Genomic DNA, 17,076 nt, shown 5'->3' with positions numbered 1-17,076 from the left:
AGAATGAGATTTTCGCTCTGCAGCGGAGTGTGCGCTGATATGAAACTTCCTGGCAGATTAAAACTGTTTCTCATTCTGGAAACATCCCCCAGGCTGTGGCTAATCCATGTCTCCGCAATATCCTTTCTTTCAGGAGTGCTAGTTCTGCAAGGTTCGCAGGAGAGCTTCTGTAAAGTTTGGAAGGTAGGAGACGAGGTACTGGCAGAAGTAAAGCTGTGAGTAGCGGGCGTGGGTCGTGCTTCGGTAGCTCAGTTGGTAGAGCACTTTCCCGCGAAAGGCAAAGGTCCCGAGTTCGAGTCTCGGTCGGGCACAAAGTTTTAATCTGCCAGGAAGTTTCATTTTTGAATATAGCTTGTTTGTCTAGGCTTTTAAGTCATGAAATTTTAATGTTTTTGTTAATTTCCAGATTATGGAAAATCCAGACAACTACAAGTACAGTCACACCGTAACGATCCCCATGTATGAGGCAATAGACAACAATTGGCCCTCTCTAATTTCCAACTATTTCTGGAATCTACTCAGCCTATCACCAACATCTTTCACTAAAGAGACCGGCCAGGACAGTAATTAGGACTTATAGAATCCCAGATTCTCCTAGGGAAAATTTCATGATAACTGACCCGAAAAGTAGGTTTTACCGTAATTTTAGAATTAAGAGTCTATAGTGCACTTGTCGAGGCTTACTGCTTAAACGTATAAAATTTTACTGCACAATTCATGATTACATTGACAGTTTCGTTTGCTGCTACGTTGTTCTTATTTGCCTACAATGGCGGATACAGATGCCACATCAGCTATGTACATTGCGACTGCAAAGATGGATAATAAACAAATAAACTATGCGATCAGACCCAGGGGACCGCGCGATCACGGCTGGTCGCCGTGTCATCCTCTGCCGTATGACGTCTCGCTTGCTGTATGGGGACCATGAGTTCAGTACATCACTCTCCCGGCTTTCCATGTCTTCGAACAGCAACTTCCCGTACAAGAGGCTCTTTAGTTGACATTACGGGTCTGAGTGGAACACGTTCCAGTCCACTCACTAAGGAATAACCCCTGGCAGAACCGGAATTTGAACCATGATCATCGGTATGGCAGTCAGACGCTCTGACTACTCCATTTCGGAGGTGATCACAGTGACGGGTAAAGCCGTCATAATGATGTACTAGCGATGTGCACAATTTCTTGGAGTTGCTTCCAATTGGTAGTCCACCTCCGTAACATAGGAATCAGACTGACTGACGGCTATGCGGAGACCCGGTACTGCCAGGTATCTTTTCTTGGCAGGAGGAATGGAATAGCTTCCACTCAGCTTCGTGCTAGCAGTTGAGGAGCTACTTGAGTGACAAGTTCTAAAATGCCGAGAGCAAGAAGAGTGCTACGTGTTGACCCACTCACCCTCTATACTACACGTGAATAACATCATATGGCAGACAATGACGCGGCGGCCGGTCAGCATTTCGCGGTCTTCAGTTCCTCATGGTGGAAATACTTACTTGCTTTCAATTGGTAGTAGTATAATTATTTCGATCAAAAGCATACTACTTTTATAAAAAAAAATATGATCGTCTTTTTTAAATGTATATGTCCATTTGATTTTTGAAATCCCCGCTAAAGAGCTCGTTGCAGCCGCGTAACCTTGTTATGACGTCACCAAGCAGCACGCTGTCTGTAATACCCTATCCACTTTACGACATCACGTACGTTTCCCACAATATCTCCTTAACGAATGAAGTTATCTAAAATTGGTTTTCGCAACCTTCAAGGGCTCAAGAATCTGCACCTCACAACAGAAAGGTCATGGTTTGGATGAAACAAGGGTAGAAAAAAATTAGCTTTCCCTGAAATTAAACTCACTTAAAACTGTCAAAATCTCGTTAATCATTCCTTTGAAAAGTACTTGCGATTTTCTCGCCTGAAGGGCCACACGGCTGACGACTGGATGCCACTAGGAATCCGACGCTAAGGAGCGCGGCGTTTGAGAAATGAGTGCCAACTTAATTCATCCGAATAAGCCCTTAAAAGTAATCACATCTGTGTTGTTTGCAAGAGGTGCCCGCCACAGTACTAAAATGAAGACTTAAATTTTTGTTCTTTGGTGCCTTGGCCACAGCCTAGCTAGCCTGCGGGTGAATTCGGCTCTGGGTCCAACCCTCACCTCACATGTGTTCGCACACAATGCCACCCCATAGTCTGACACCAGGCCCCCATTTATTCGATCCTTTCACCAGATACGTACATATCCACCTACACTAAAAAAGGCAGCAAACGTATCCCTTTCAAAATTACTAATATCTCACAGCAACCAGGAGCCCACACAATATTATCTCCGCATGTTAATACATCACCACCATTATCATCATCATCTCATTATTACCTTATACTCCATTACCAAAGCATTCTATAATTTTAAAAGAAAAATGTATTTTTGGACAACATGGTTGTGGAGAGAAGCAGCGATTAGTATGATTAATCAATAATTCAAAAACAGTCTTAATCGCATTTATTAATATTATTATACCGCCAACCGGTTTCAACCCGACGTAGGGGTCATCTTCTGGGCGTTTACACCATTGTTCGACTGCTGGTGGTGTCACTCCTGTCTACATAACGGCAGGAAACGCCGGGCTGAAACCGGTTGGCGGTATAATAATAATAATAAATGCGATTAAGGGTGTTATTGAATTATAGAAAAATACATGTTGCATATTCTGTGATTGAGGAGCTATATGGCAAAATGCTTCCAACCCACCCTTGCCCATGAGTGGAGAGGGAGTGAAATAACATGCCTTCGTTACTCAGTAAAAGGTTTGCAGCACCAGCACATCCCCCTAAACCGACATCTACACAGTCGCCACAAGCTATTAGAACGAAACTATGATTACCTGATCATGTATTTCGCCCAGAGATCTATCTATCTTTCCAGATGTAGCAGAGAACATATAGTCTCCACATCAGGGCTCTTCTTCAGCTCACTCCTCTTTTTTCCCCTGTGACAGCTTGGTTTGCAAAACATTGACAGACAAAAACCTGTAGTGGAGTCAGCAGGTGAAGAGCGCCGACTGTTGGGAGCGCCGTTGCCAGTTTTCAGCTGTAAAGCGCAAACGGTTGCAGTGAAAAAGAATACCCGCCTATATAGCAGCGACAACACTGAGCCGTTGCCATAGAGACGTGTGCAAAATCGCGTTGCGTGGTTGGTTGAGGCTGACGCGCGAAGCAGCCGTGCCAAACCCACTGCAACAGTCAGGGAACTTCTTTCGCCGATTCTGCTACAAGTCAACTACTGTTCTTGGTATAACTTTCCTGGCTTTAATTTCAGCTAAGCTTGATAATGGTCATTGACTGAAATTAGTAGCGCATTGTGCAAAATGAATGGCAGCTAAAGGTTTCACCATGATTTTTACCAATTATCTGGCGGCTGAGTATCCCCCTGAAAACGTACAGATACTGTTCATTCCATCCTCAGACTCAATAAATCCCTTCCCATCCATTCCTGCTGACAGTCAGAAAACTCTGCTTGACCAGTATCACCAGTGACGTCAAACATCGATACAATTATTCAGCCTTTTTTTTTTTTAAATTTAAATCCCGTATCTATGTAAAGAAAATTACTGTCGTCTTGTTCAAAAAATGGTTCTGAGCACTATGGGACTTAACATCTGAGGTCATCAGTCCCCTAGAACTTGAAACTACTTAAACCTAACTAACCTAAGGACATCACACACATCCATGCCCGAGGCAGGATTCGAACCAGCGACCGTAGCGGTCGCGCGGTTCCACACTGAAGTGCCTAGAACGGCTCGGCCACAACGGCCGGCTCTGTCGTCTTGTTCCTCAAGACCATATGTTCATCTGCTTTTCCAAGATGGAGATGCGATCTACGCAACATCTTTTCGTCTTAGAGCCGGCTTGTTAGTCTTAAACATTGCTGCCTATCTTTTCTGCTGTTCTCTCCAACAGGACAATACCTTGTAGCTGACCTGCAGTTGTGATATTGTTTTGCAGTAGTATGCATTCCGTTTTTCGATTCTCTTTTATTGTATCTATGAAATGATCCGTAATTAACACCGTTTTTCCTTTTTTAAGTAACTCTTGCATTTCTCAAATCTCTAAAAGCTGGATACAATTGTTACCGCTGTGATACAATTCTGTTGAATTCTCTGCTCTTTTCTCAGTCATAGGTCAATTACAAACGCTATATCGAATTCTAATCAATTGTTGCATACATATAACTCATTCTTCATCAGTTGAAGATATAAAGTCTGAAAATGAGTCCGTGACCATATTTTTAGCACTTTATTTAACAGGTCCGTCTTGATCACACAAACTTTTACACTTCACTAAAAATCCTGCATCACTGCCTAAATTTTCACGCAACAGTAAGCTGGTTCTGTTTTAAAATAACCGACACATTTGACTACAACATAGTATTTTTTTGAAATTATCCCTCTTTTTTCGTACCAGTGATATTGCTCAGCTTTACACTATTGTCATCACGTGACTTTGATTTCACTTTCGATCTTTAATTTTCAGAAAACATGCCTAATGTTACTAACTAAAGTCAGAAACACCACCAAGTATTCGCAACGGGGTAACAAGTTTCGCGGGTAATCGATGCTTCCATGGGCTAACCCCAGAAGCCTCGTACAAGAGCACTACTCATCGTATTTTCAACACTTTGTAGCAACAGCTTATTGTAACAACTGACCTCTCTCAACCGAAGTATGATGCCAAAATTGGGTAACTAGTTTCACGTAAACAATAGGTTTCAATTAATATTAATTAATTATAACATCTATAAGTAGATACCGATAACTTGGAAAATGTTCTACTTTGACAAAATTCGATTGCAATCGTACGCTATTGGTCGCTACACATAATAACATCCAATTCAATTTTTATTTTGACAATCTGCGGAACAGTGTCAAGGGAAGGATGACACATGCTATTTGTCACTCGAACAAGAACAGTTCATAATATTTTGATGGCAACACCGATGTCAGCCATATTAGAATTCTGGCCAATGTACTCTCGTATATGTCTCAGTCAGATGCTGTTTCATCTGCAAGTCAAAGAAGTAATTCAAACAAATAATTCTTAAATGTTATTCTTGTTGTTCAGTATTAAAACAGTCACACATGGACCAGAGCCGTGGACCTGCACTTCTGCAAAATACGACAGAAGAGATGTTCATTATGTTCTCAGAGGTTGTTGATTTGCGTATCTATCGTTGTATTTTCATGGGGCTCGTTAACTTGCTAAAAATAAACATTACGTAAATGTCACCGCTAACAGCCCACCATCCGCCCATGTGGGGCGAGGGTAACGAAATTTCAATGGGAAAACAGTATTCGGCGTGACTTAAAGTACCGATTCGGTCCTTACTAATACGTTCAGCTACTCGGATGTTTTCTTTCCTGCACTCAGATCGTGACTTATTCAGCTCTAGTCGACAGTGTTCTTACTCCAAGTAGTCACTCTCACATACATAAGCTTTGTTGCTTTTATGTAAATTCGCTCTCACCCTGCGCTAGCCTGGTCATAATACATAGTACTGGTTGATGCAGAGATTCTCAAGCTGCATATACCATCGCAACCACTCGATCTAATGAAGAGACTTTACGCTTCATTTCTTTTTCTTTTTTAATTTTTATTAACGACACACGTTGTGGTAAAGTATATATTTATTGCTCAATTTTTACGCCACTTCCTATGAACCGATTACGTTTAAATAACTGTACATGAGCCGGCCGGAGTGGCCGAGCGGTTCTAGGCGCTACAGTCTGGGACCGCGCGACCGCTACGGTCGCAGGTTCGAATCCTGCCTCGGGCATGGATGTGTGTGAAGTCCTTAGGTTAGTTAGGTTTAAGTAGTTCTAAGTTCTAGGGGACTGATGACCTCAGAAGTTAAGTCGCATAATGGTCAGAGCCATTTCAACCATTTTGAACGTTCACTGCGTTCTCTCTTGCGTTCTTCCGACCATCTTTTTCCCGGTTTATTGAAACCAGAAATACACTTTTTTTAATAATAAAAGTGTCCCACTTTCTTACAGGAGATAGTACTCGTGAAAACGAGGGAAAAAAGTGCTGTAAATGTGTCCAGAAACGAATAGTTATTGAGATGGGCCTTTCAGAGATATGGTAGCCATCTGCCTGTTGACAATACGGGAGGTACCTAATGTGATTATCGACCATTCTTACCCATTCTTGAGCCCTCCTTATCAAACAATCGCGAACTAGAGGAAACACACCTGGTTGCTCTCAGATTTGGTCACTTGCATGGATACACGCTCCTGTAACGTGCATTCGGGGGGACGACGGTTCAATCCCGTCTCCGGCCATCCTGATTTAGGTTTTCCGTGATTTCCCTAAATCGCTTCAGGCAAATGCCGGGATGGTTCCTTTGAAAGGGCACGGCCGATTTCCTTCCCCATCCTTCCCTCACCCGAGCTTGCTCTCCGTCTCTAATGACCTCGTCGTCGACGGGACGTTAAACAATAATCTCCTCCTCCTCCTGTAACGTGTGCACGTTGTCGATTTTTGTGGAAACACCGCTGACTGAAATGACCGCCTAGTCAGAAATCGAATGTAGGGATGAAAGGAGACAATGTTACAACGGAACTGTGTGGTATACGTCTCAGCAGCTCTAGGTTTTTGCACAACTATTTCAGGGTCGTCTTCCACTCATCGCAACATCTGATCCTCTATATTTATCGTGTGGATTGTGGAAGGTTTACCGCAGTCCCTTCAACTCATGATCCCGTGTCTCTTTGTCACAAATATTTATTATTATTATTTTCGATTATTCCCTTTTAAGAGGGCGATTGAACTTGAGTAGTCATGATGTCTTCTTCTTTCTTCGTTCTTTCCAAATTCTCTTCATACGTTCACTGCCGGTCGGAGTGGCCGTGCGGTTCTATGCGCTGCAGTCTGGAGCCGAGCGACCGCTACGGTCGCAGGTTCGAATCCTGCCTCGGGCATGGATGTGTGTGATGTCCTTAGGTTAGTTACATTTAATTAGTTCTAAGTTCTAGGCGACTGATGACCTCAGAAGTTAAGTCGCATAATGGTCAGAGCCATTTCAACCATTTTGAACGTTCACTGCGTTCTCTCTTGCGTTCTTCCGACCATCTTTTTCCCGTTCTGTTCTCCGTATGTTCTTGCTTAAATGTAGGTTTCTTTATGATGTTTATAAGCCGTTATCTATTGTTTATGTTGTCTTGTGTGATCCACAGTTCTTTAATGTCTTGTTCTGTGTCAGTGATCCACTTTGTCTTGTTTTTGCTCTTGTTTACTATCTCAAAGATTTGCCTTGTGAGCCTGCTTTTATTCACCCTGCTGATATGTCCATAAAATTTCATCCTTCTCTTTCTAATGGTGTCTGTTTTTGTTTCTACGTCTTTGTAAATCTCTCTAGTTGGTCTCTCCATACAAATTCCTTCCCGAAATACTGGTCCACATATTTTCTTCAGAATTTTTCTTTCCTGCTTTTCAATCTCTCTGGTCTTCGTATGGCCATGAATCACTGTCGTTTCTGCAGCATCAAGTGTTTCTGGTAGGACTACTATGTTGTAATGCCTTAGTTTCGCATTGACAGAAACAGATTTTTACTACAGTGATTACAAGTGAGCTTATACGCTTTTTGTAATCTGGAGATTCTATCTTTATTGGCAAACGAGTTCAGTCCTGATGGTTGGATTATCTCTCCCAGATATCTGAAGTAGGCAACTTGTGCCACTTTCCCGTATTGGGTAGTCATGGGAAGATTATCTAGAGGTTTGTTTTCCATGTACTGTGTTTTCTCGTAGGAGATTTGTAGGCCAGTTTTCTGTGAGATTTTGTGTAGTTTTTCCAATGCAAGTTTGGCTTCCTCTCTATTGTTCGTTAGAATGGCAAGATCGTCCTGATTCTCTGCTCTTTTATTTCCTTTTCCCATGTACTCACAATTTTTTTCCAGAACCATGTTAAATAGAAGGGGGGTGGGGGACATTCCATCTCATTGGCGAACACCAGAATGGATATGAAATGCTTCTGATGTTCGTCCCATGAATTTAGCTTTGGAGGTTGTATCTGTTAATGGCTGTTGAATAATTGACCTTGTTTTCCCGTCAATCCTGAACTCTTCTAAAGTGTGAAATAATGTTTGTCTATCTATTGAATCGTAAGCCTTTTTAAAATCGACAAAAGTTAAAAAACATCTATGTTATATAACAAATATCCAAGACATTATAAGATTGTGCAATACTGTGGAAAGCGTACTCTCCGAATAGAGAGACAATATGGTGTCGGAATAACATGAAAGTTACTGCGTGGCATTTTGCTGGCGTGGCCTGACTTAAGCTTTCTATTGGCTGAGCAAGACTCCAGAATGAGACGGTCCGTACTAGATTGCAGAGAGTCTTGCTATCAGCCCACGATGTACCGCGAGAGGTGGCGAGAGTCCAGTGCCGAAGTATAAAGGAGGTAAGGCTTTGCAGTGGAAACAGTTGGGGACGGCAAGTGAATGTGATGTGGTGCAGTGCATCCTCGGAGCTGAGTTTACGGCAGACACGAGGTAGTGTGGTGGCGAAGTATACCCTAATATTGTACTAGGCAGCAGCGGAAGCCGAGAAATGTTGTGACGTGTTATTAAGCAGTCGTGTTAGGGCTTGCATGGAGAGACGGCGCTCGGCTTGAAGGAAGTTTCTCGTTGCAGCGGGGTGAGTTGGCCGTTTTAATCGTACTGGGCTGCGGCATTTTTGTGGCTCGCTAAGTGGAATACGATCAATGCTTAGCCGCTTTAAATGCTGCCACATTGGGAAGCCGTAATGCGCTGACGGAAAGTTGTTCTATGTGACTTTTACGGATTTATGGACAGACCTACAGGACTCATGGTGTCAATTCCCTCCAGCACTACTTCAGACGTTAGTCGTGTCCATGCCATGTCGTGATTTGGCACTTCTGCGTGCTCGCGGGGACCCTACAGGATATTAAGCAGGTGTATCAGTTTCTTTCGCTCTTCGGCGTATCTTGCGCTACTCATAGTGTATAGAGAGCTGTGATGTGATTAAAACCATAGGAATCAATAAATACCATTCCTTGAAAAAGATAACCTGTGTAATCTTTACCGCAAGCCAAGCAGTTAAGGATTTCTCCAGTTATCGACATTATGGCGCCACATCCACCGCATCTGTGGGATCCCACGACCGAGTGTATACAATGCAGCGAAAGGGACATCTCTCAAGAAGTAAGGTTAGTGACTTTAAGACAAACCACGAGATGTGACGGATTTACACAGCTTCAACGACGAACTCGCGTCTACTGTTGCTCTGATACAGCCAGAGGTCGAGGCACGTCTTGCCAATGCAAGGAGAGTGCTGTAACTGGAACGACCAGAACTTTTTTTATGTTTTAATGTGACACTGAGGATGTACGGCGTGTGTAGGACGTGCTTGTCGATTAAAGGCAATGGCTAACACATACACTGTCTCATCGAAAGTGTCCAATACTTATTAGTCGACATTATTAAGGGGAGTGTCCACTCTTTGCTTTTTGATGGCTTGAGATGTGTTAGGGACACTTTCAGTGAGGTGTCTGAATGTCTGTGGAGGAATGACATCTCAAGAGTACAAACCAGAGAATGTTGTGATGTTGGACGCTCGGATCTTGAGCAAAGTCTACGTTCTAACTCATCCCAAAGGTGTTCCATTGGGTTCCAGTCGGGGCACTGGGCAGGGAAGTCCATTTAAGGAATGTTATTGTCCAGGAATTATTTCTTCACAGTTGATGCAATATTTCAGGGTGCACTGTCTGACCACATGCTAAACACGAACAATGCATCCATTTCGTAACACCACTTCTTCCGTAGTGCACTGTTAGCACTACAAAAGACGACAGGTTTCTACAGGCATTCGCCGAGCCCAAACCCTTCCAATGTATTGCCACAGTGTCTATCGTGATTCATATCAGTTCATGTCACTCGTTTCTAGTCAACCAATGTCCAGCTGCGCCCTCAAGCGTCGCTTAGTACTGGGTGTAGAAATGTGTGACTTGTGAGGAGCTGCAATACCATTGTCCCCGTTATTTTTAACTCTCTAGGCACACTTAGCAATTCACGTGTGATTCCTTCAGGTGGTTTCGTGCGATTTCTTACGACCACCCTCCGCCATACTGGACAGTCACTGTTTGTCACCACGAGGCGTCTGCCTGGTCTTTGTTTGGCAGTGGTTGTTCCTTCGACTTTCCTTTCACAATGAGTCGCTAACAGACGAGTTGGGCACCTTCAGGAGCGTTGAAATTGTTCTAATGGTTTCAGACGACATCCAGCAACTAGTCCACGCTCAAGGTCACTGAGCTGTCGGCAACGATCTATTCTACTGTTATTGCTTCTCTAGTGACAACGCTATACTTCCCCACCTCCTCTTAATCTGGTTGGTCCACCTCTGTGACATTTAGTCGTCACGTACGCATGACATAGGGGTGTCAGGGTACTTCTGATCAAATACTGTAGCAGAATACCATACCTGCGATTCCGCAACTCTAATAATAAATCACCATGTCAATGTTTTCACTGTTTGCTCTCCATGGAATCACTAATCTTATTCTATTCCCAGCACAACCTCAAAACGGTACATACGGAACAGGTGACGTACGAGACAAAACTTGTAAGCGGTATGTACGACAACATCACAGAGGCTTAGCTACAGACGTAACCCAATTAGAAATGAGCAATGAACGTTGACAGAAACACAGCCTACACCTCTGTGTAGTCACCGTAAAACAACAGTAACAAGTAAAATGGTCCATATCCCAACAACTATTTATTTCCATTCATATGTCTATAGGACGTTATTTACAGCGTTTACCAGTATTGTCGTCTATATGTTAATGGAATGAGTTGATAACGTATAAAGTTGTGAACTTACCGGTAACACGATACAGTTCGCTGAATTTAAAGTGAATGATTGTCGTCGTCGATTGTTGTCATTATGACCGTATTGGCCAGATTATAAGCCGCCCCTGCGTATAAGCCGTACCCATAAATTTCGAGAAACAGAAAAATATTTTGCACGAAAATAATTTGCACACTGATTGAGAAGAGAAAATTACCAGAAATCTACTTGTACTTACACGGTGGACGTAGGTATGTACTGTAAACATTTGTTCTAATATATGATCCAACACAATGGCACATAATATATTAGTACCATGTTCACTTTCATCACAATCAGTATCGGTATTCACTTTGATTACTGTCACTCCCATTTTCTTCATTCTCTTCCCGTAGCACGTCATCGTCGCTGCCATCCAGCACATTCTATATGCATCATTTCTTGAACTCCTTGATGATATGGAGGTCCATGAAGGAAGAATCCACTCGCGTAGAAAGGAGACTTGAGGCTTCTAATCTCACTACGTGGTGTAATGACATGGCCTTTTTCCAGCAGCCAGTCTGAATACAGTTTTTGTAGGTTGTCGTTGAACGCCTTGTTTATGGCTACTTCTAGTACATGTAGTTTTGATGAAATTCCTTCGGATACTACAACAAGGTCTGTCTTTTGAGCAGCAAGATTATCTTTTCCTTCAGCAGTTAGATGCCTCTTAAAATTCCCCAAAACTAGCATAGCTCTCTTAGCTAGCAGTTCCCCAGGTGTCCGATTCCAAACAGTAGACAGCCAGTCAGCCATCAGTTGCGCTGTCATCCAGCAGTTTTCTCGGCAACGAGTCACTAAGAAAGTTTCCCTTAGGTTCGTTTTTTCTATTCGGAATGGCGTAAGGGGATTAATTTTAGTGAAATTATTCCAACAGGTTGTGTTTAAACTGTTTTCTTTGCACCACTAGTTTTTGGCACTGCCCATTCTCAGGTGCATCTATAGCACCAGCTGTGAATACATCGTCGTGGTTTGTGGTAAACATTATAAGATGATGACCGCTTACGACCGTGCTGTAGACAAATATGCATGGCAAGAGATTTTTTACTGTAACGACGATTATTTATCTACATCTGTTACTATAGACGCAGTTGAGAATAGTCAGAACGAAGTAGTGCAAATAAAATATTTAAACACAGTGATAATGTCTTTCTTCAAATTTATTGAGGCTCAGTACTGAGAAAATAGTCTTAATCGCGATTTTTTATTTATTTAATGCCGACCGGTTTCAGGCCATCGCAGGGGCCATCTTCAGGGTGAGCATATGGTCTCCTGCTGGTGGCGTCACGTCTACCGATGTGTGTGTAATCGCGATTTTTTATTTATTTAATGCCGACCGGTTTCAGGCCATCGCAGGGGCAATCTTCAGGGTGAGCATATGGTCTCCTGCTGGTGGCGTCACGTCTACCGATGTGTGGCAGGAGACCATATGTTCTCCCTGAAGATGGCCCCTGCGATGGCCTGAAACCGGTCGGCATTAAATAAATAAAAAATCGCGATTAAGACTGTTTTCTCAGTACTGAGTTAATTCATAGCAGTTGCTGTTTCCCCATAACCACGTTGTCCAAACATTTATTGAGGCTGTTGAGCCCAACCAGAAGAAACTGTTAAGGGGGTAGCTTTCCGCCATCGGCTGTGTGAGCTAATGTCACAATTATTCTGATCTGTTAATGGGATATTTTTGCCCCTTTCATATCTACCGTCATATTCCTCGGCATGTCAAAAATTACTATCATTTCATCAGTATTGCCAATCTGATGGAAAGGGTATGAGTGACAACGTCGCAACTGAATGACGTACCGCTGGAAGTTAATCAGTTTCTCCTGGAAATATGCTGGCATTCTCAGCGTCAGCGTAGACGTCATCGGACAGAAATGCCGTTTATTCACATAAATCGACGATGCTAACTAACACTCGCACGGAATTCCCCTTGTGGCACGTTTAAGACTCTTGCTATCTCCTAGGCCTTCAGTTGGATTTTTCTCGTGGGATAGGCATTTCATCTGATCTTCCTCACAGGAAAGAATCTTGGCTTCAGGTGCCGGATATTTGCCACATTTCGGTCCCTTGAATGATTTTCTCTTTGAAACTCTTCCAGAGATAAATGAAACGAAAAAGATATTAGCCCACCAACCACTTCGAACTGCCGCAATAGTTTCGAAACAAACGACTCACGAAAAGTGTTCTACCACTCTCATGACTTGTATACATGGTGAATCCGCTATGACATTAGACTACTGGACTGTCCTATCAGTCCCCCCCCCCCCTTTAAATTTCATCGAGAACTTGTAGCGTGTGTTGGGAAAACGTATTGCACGACCGCATGCACCAACGACCACCCAGCAGATGTGAGGGTGGAATGGAACGCCCTAGCACAAGAACTTCTTACCAACCTTTTGGTGTCTATGTACGGTCCAAGTTTCATCGAGCTATGTTACCTGGGAGTGACACATGATGAGAAAGCTACTTCCATCTTTAAGTTTTGGTCGCTAGAGTATATAGGAAACAAATTTTCCAGTACGTGTTTAACCACAGGCGGTCGCTACCTACAGATTAAGATCTTAGCTTATCAGAGGACAATGCTTCATAACTGTTTTGGAGGGATCTCGAACGGATGCGTTGACCGAAGGAGTACCATCAGTACCACCAAACGATCAGTTGTCCTTTACGTCGGAGGGAACACCGGTAACAGAATTTGATTCACAGCATCTTTTTGCGGGCGAGTGCAGGATTTGTCAGGTGCATGGTGGTCGCCTTAGAAGAATGTGGAGGCGGCAAGTACCAAGGCACTTATCAGATATTCAGGCCTTCCGGTTCAACAGAGGTATGGGTGTATACATATTGTGCCGGTTTCTCGCATGGGCGTCGACCTGCTCGTACAGCGTTCTGTCTTATGAGACAGGGAGGTCAGCCAGATCGGATCGAATCCACACGGCAGATTAACGACCTTGACCTGGCAGCCTGAGTGTAGGCTTCTCACTCTCGTGTAGGCAAAAGCAGGGCTGGTCCCCGAATTCCGGATCACACAGTACGATACACAAGCAGATCAAATTTACGCAGTTCATAGACAGATGGCGGATAAGGCTCCCTCCCGTAGGCTACCTTGACGACAGTGGCATCAAAAATAGCATACGATCACAAAGTTAATAAAATAAAGAACTGCGAAATTATGTAAAAGCGTATCCCGTACTAGACGGGATAGACGCTTGAGTAAAGAAGCATCATGAATAGATGTCGGACGACTCCCACCACTGTCGAGGGTAATTTGAGGGTTTGTGTTTTGTAGGGAGCGCATCTTCCAACTTGTTCAGTCTTACACTTTCGTATTTCAAGACGTTGATACATGGGCAAGCTGTGTCTACCTTGATTGATTGATTTAGAGGGGTTATGGGGCCAAATGTCGAGGCCATCTGTCCCGCGATTCCGAAGTTACTCACAGAAGAAAGAGAGTCTACTAACAATGGACGGATCCAGTCAGGGGAGTCAAATTATGAAATGATGAAGTTCAACACACAAAGAGTAAAAGTCATAAAAGGTGAGACCAAATGAAGAAACTGGAAAAAAGAGCGGCCTTTCCATGGGGAAGTGGTCATGGGGACCCAAGACGAGAAGACACGAAAGATCCCAACCACAAACATCCTGCCCCTGCTCCAGGAGGATAAAAACCTTATATCTGGAAACAAAAACCACTTTCACGGAGGAAACTGAGGACGAGTTCAACCATCCGTGAATTGTCTGTTAATATTAAAATTAAGGATCAGGAAGACTGTACTTAGCACGAAGCGCCATTAGAAGATGACATTCCACCAATATATGGGACACCGTCAGTCTGGCTCCACATCGTGGGGGTGGTTCATTAAACAGGAGGAAACAATGGGTGAGCCTGGTATGACCAATGCGTAGACGGCATAGAACAGTGGACTCCTTCCTAGAGGAGCGGAAGGAAGAGCGCCAAATTGCAGTAGACTCCTTGACTGTGTCTACCTGCCGGCCGGTGTGGCCGTGCGGTTCTAGGCGCTACAGTCTGGAACCGCGTGAATGTTCTGGTCGCAGGTTCGAATCCTGCCTCGGGAATGGATGTGTGTGATGTCCTTAAGTTAGCTAGGTTTAAGTAGTTCTAAGTTCTAGGGGACTGATGACCACAGATGTTAAGTCCATAGTGCTCAGAGCCATTTGAACCATTTGTGTCTACCTTACTTCGACCTTCCTCCTGGAGGCCGAAATCAGCCGAATGGAATTACTTGTTGACTACTCCCGCCTGATCATGCTTGGGTCTAGTTGAAACTTGCGTCAAACAGACCCTGGGCAGATACTTGATGCCCTCAAGAAGATCGGCGTCGAAGCGTGGGACAGGCTCGTCTGCCTTTCGACGCCTTTGTAGAGTTGCCGAACCCGAGAGTAATCTCGTAGGACACCAAGCTTTTGCACCATTACAGAGAAAGGCTGCAGGCACCTTTGAGTCAAATTTCAAACTTATGTGTCGCAATGAGGATCAATTACGGAGTTTCGAAAAAGTGATCCTTTAATTGTGTTGCCCATCGCACTTAAGACACAATTATATGAAATTATATTCGAGAATTTTTTTAATCAGATATTAATTTTTAAATCAGTTATGTTTCCTTTGCACCATTTTCCTATTAAAACGAGTTCATACCTAACCGCACTTAGCAGTCAGCACACGATCACCTGATGCAGAGTGTACAACTTCACCTCACCAATGATATAAACGTTCGAGAATTTTCACTGCGATTACCTAAAAACTAGACCCAATGTCTTAGGACCATTATACTTCGTATTCCTGTGCATGGTTTTACTGTAAATGAGGTGAGTATTGGAGTTTGACGCACCTGGCAGAGCCTTAGTCCTTTGCTATATAGAAAATGTGATCGTTTAATGTCTTGTAATTGTGAACTTCGTAGCAGTATGTGGCCGAGTACCCATTGCACGGCACATGGCTCTAAGCGCAGTTTTCATTTGAAGTAATGTGTTTGCTACGACTAGTCAGGTTCATGAAAACTGAATTTTCTTTTCCCACGCCTATTATAAAGCGCTGCGCAAAGTAAGCTTTCACTGTCTAGGACGTTATTCCATACACTCCGGTGTCGGTTCTTTTTATTAGCTGCAATTTGCATGAAAATGTTGTGAGTCGAATCGGTCATTTGGATGTACTTTCATAACTTTTCTTATGTCTTGACCACATTTTTTTTTTTTTTTTTAATTTCGCCGACCGCGGTGGTCTCGCGGTTCTAGGCGCGCAGTCTGGAACCGCGCGACTGCTACGGTCGCAGGTTCGAATCCTGCCTCGGGCATGGATGTGTGTGATGTCCTTAGGTTAGTTAGGTTTAAGTAGTTCTAAGTTCTAGGGGACTGATGACCACAGCTGTTAAGTCCCATAGTGCTCAGAGGCATTTGAACCATTTTTTAATTTCCAAAAACACCTTACGCTTTTCTCCTTTCCGTCATTATCAAAGGCAGTACTGTCGGTTATATAAAATTGCTCATTAGATACGTTGTATCACGTCAACATTCTCTTGTCTCGTGGTTGAGAATGTTGGTGTGATACAGTGTATGTAATGAGCAATTTTAAATAGCTGACGACACTGCCTTTGATAATTGCGGAAAGTCGAAAAGCGTAAGGTGGCCGCGCGGGATTAGCCGAGCGGTGTAGGGCGCTGCAGTCATGGACTGTGCGGCTGGTCCCGGCGGAGGTTCGAGTCCTCCCTCGGGCATGGGTGTGTGTGTTCGTCCTTAGGATAATTTGGGTTAAGTAGTGCGTAAGCTTAGGGACTGATGACCTTAGCAGTTAAGTCCCAAAGATTTCACACACTTTTGAACTTTTTTTTGCGTAAGGTGTTTTTTGGAAATAAAATAGTATGGTCAAGACATAAAAAAGTTATTAAAGTTCTCGTTACTAATTCGATTGATGGGTGTAAACGTTGTGTATGAGAGGGCATTTTTCAGTTCGGGACATACTCCGGATTCACTTCTACAGGCAGTCCGCCTTCAAATCGTTGCACGAAGCTTACCAAGTTTGATGCAATTTATGTTGGCAGAAGCTGCCCGCCGATGCCCTTGCTAACTACTGCCACCATTACTGTAAGGACAGGCATTCTAGTTTAAAACGTGTACCCGCTAAATTTGTACTCTTGGCAATGGTCATATTGTT

Source organism: Schistocerca piceifrons, chromosome 4 (assembly GCF_021461385.2).
Source record: "Schistocerca piceifrons isolate TAMUIC-IGC-003096 chromosome 4, iqSchPice1.1, whole genome shotgun sequence".
Lineage (NCBI taxonomy): Eukaryota > Metazoa > Arthropoda > Insecta > Orthoptera > Acrididae > Schistocerca > Schistocerca piceifrons.
Note: the sequence above shows the minus strand (reverse complement) of the source record.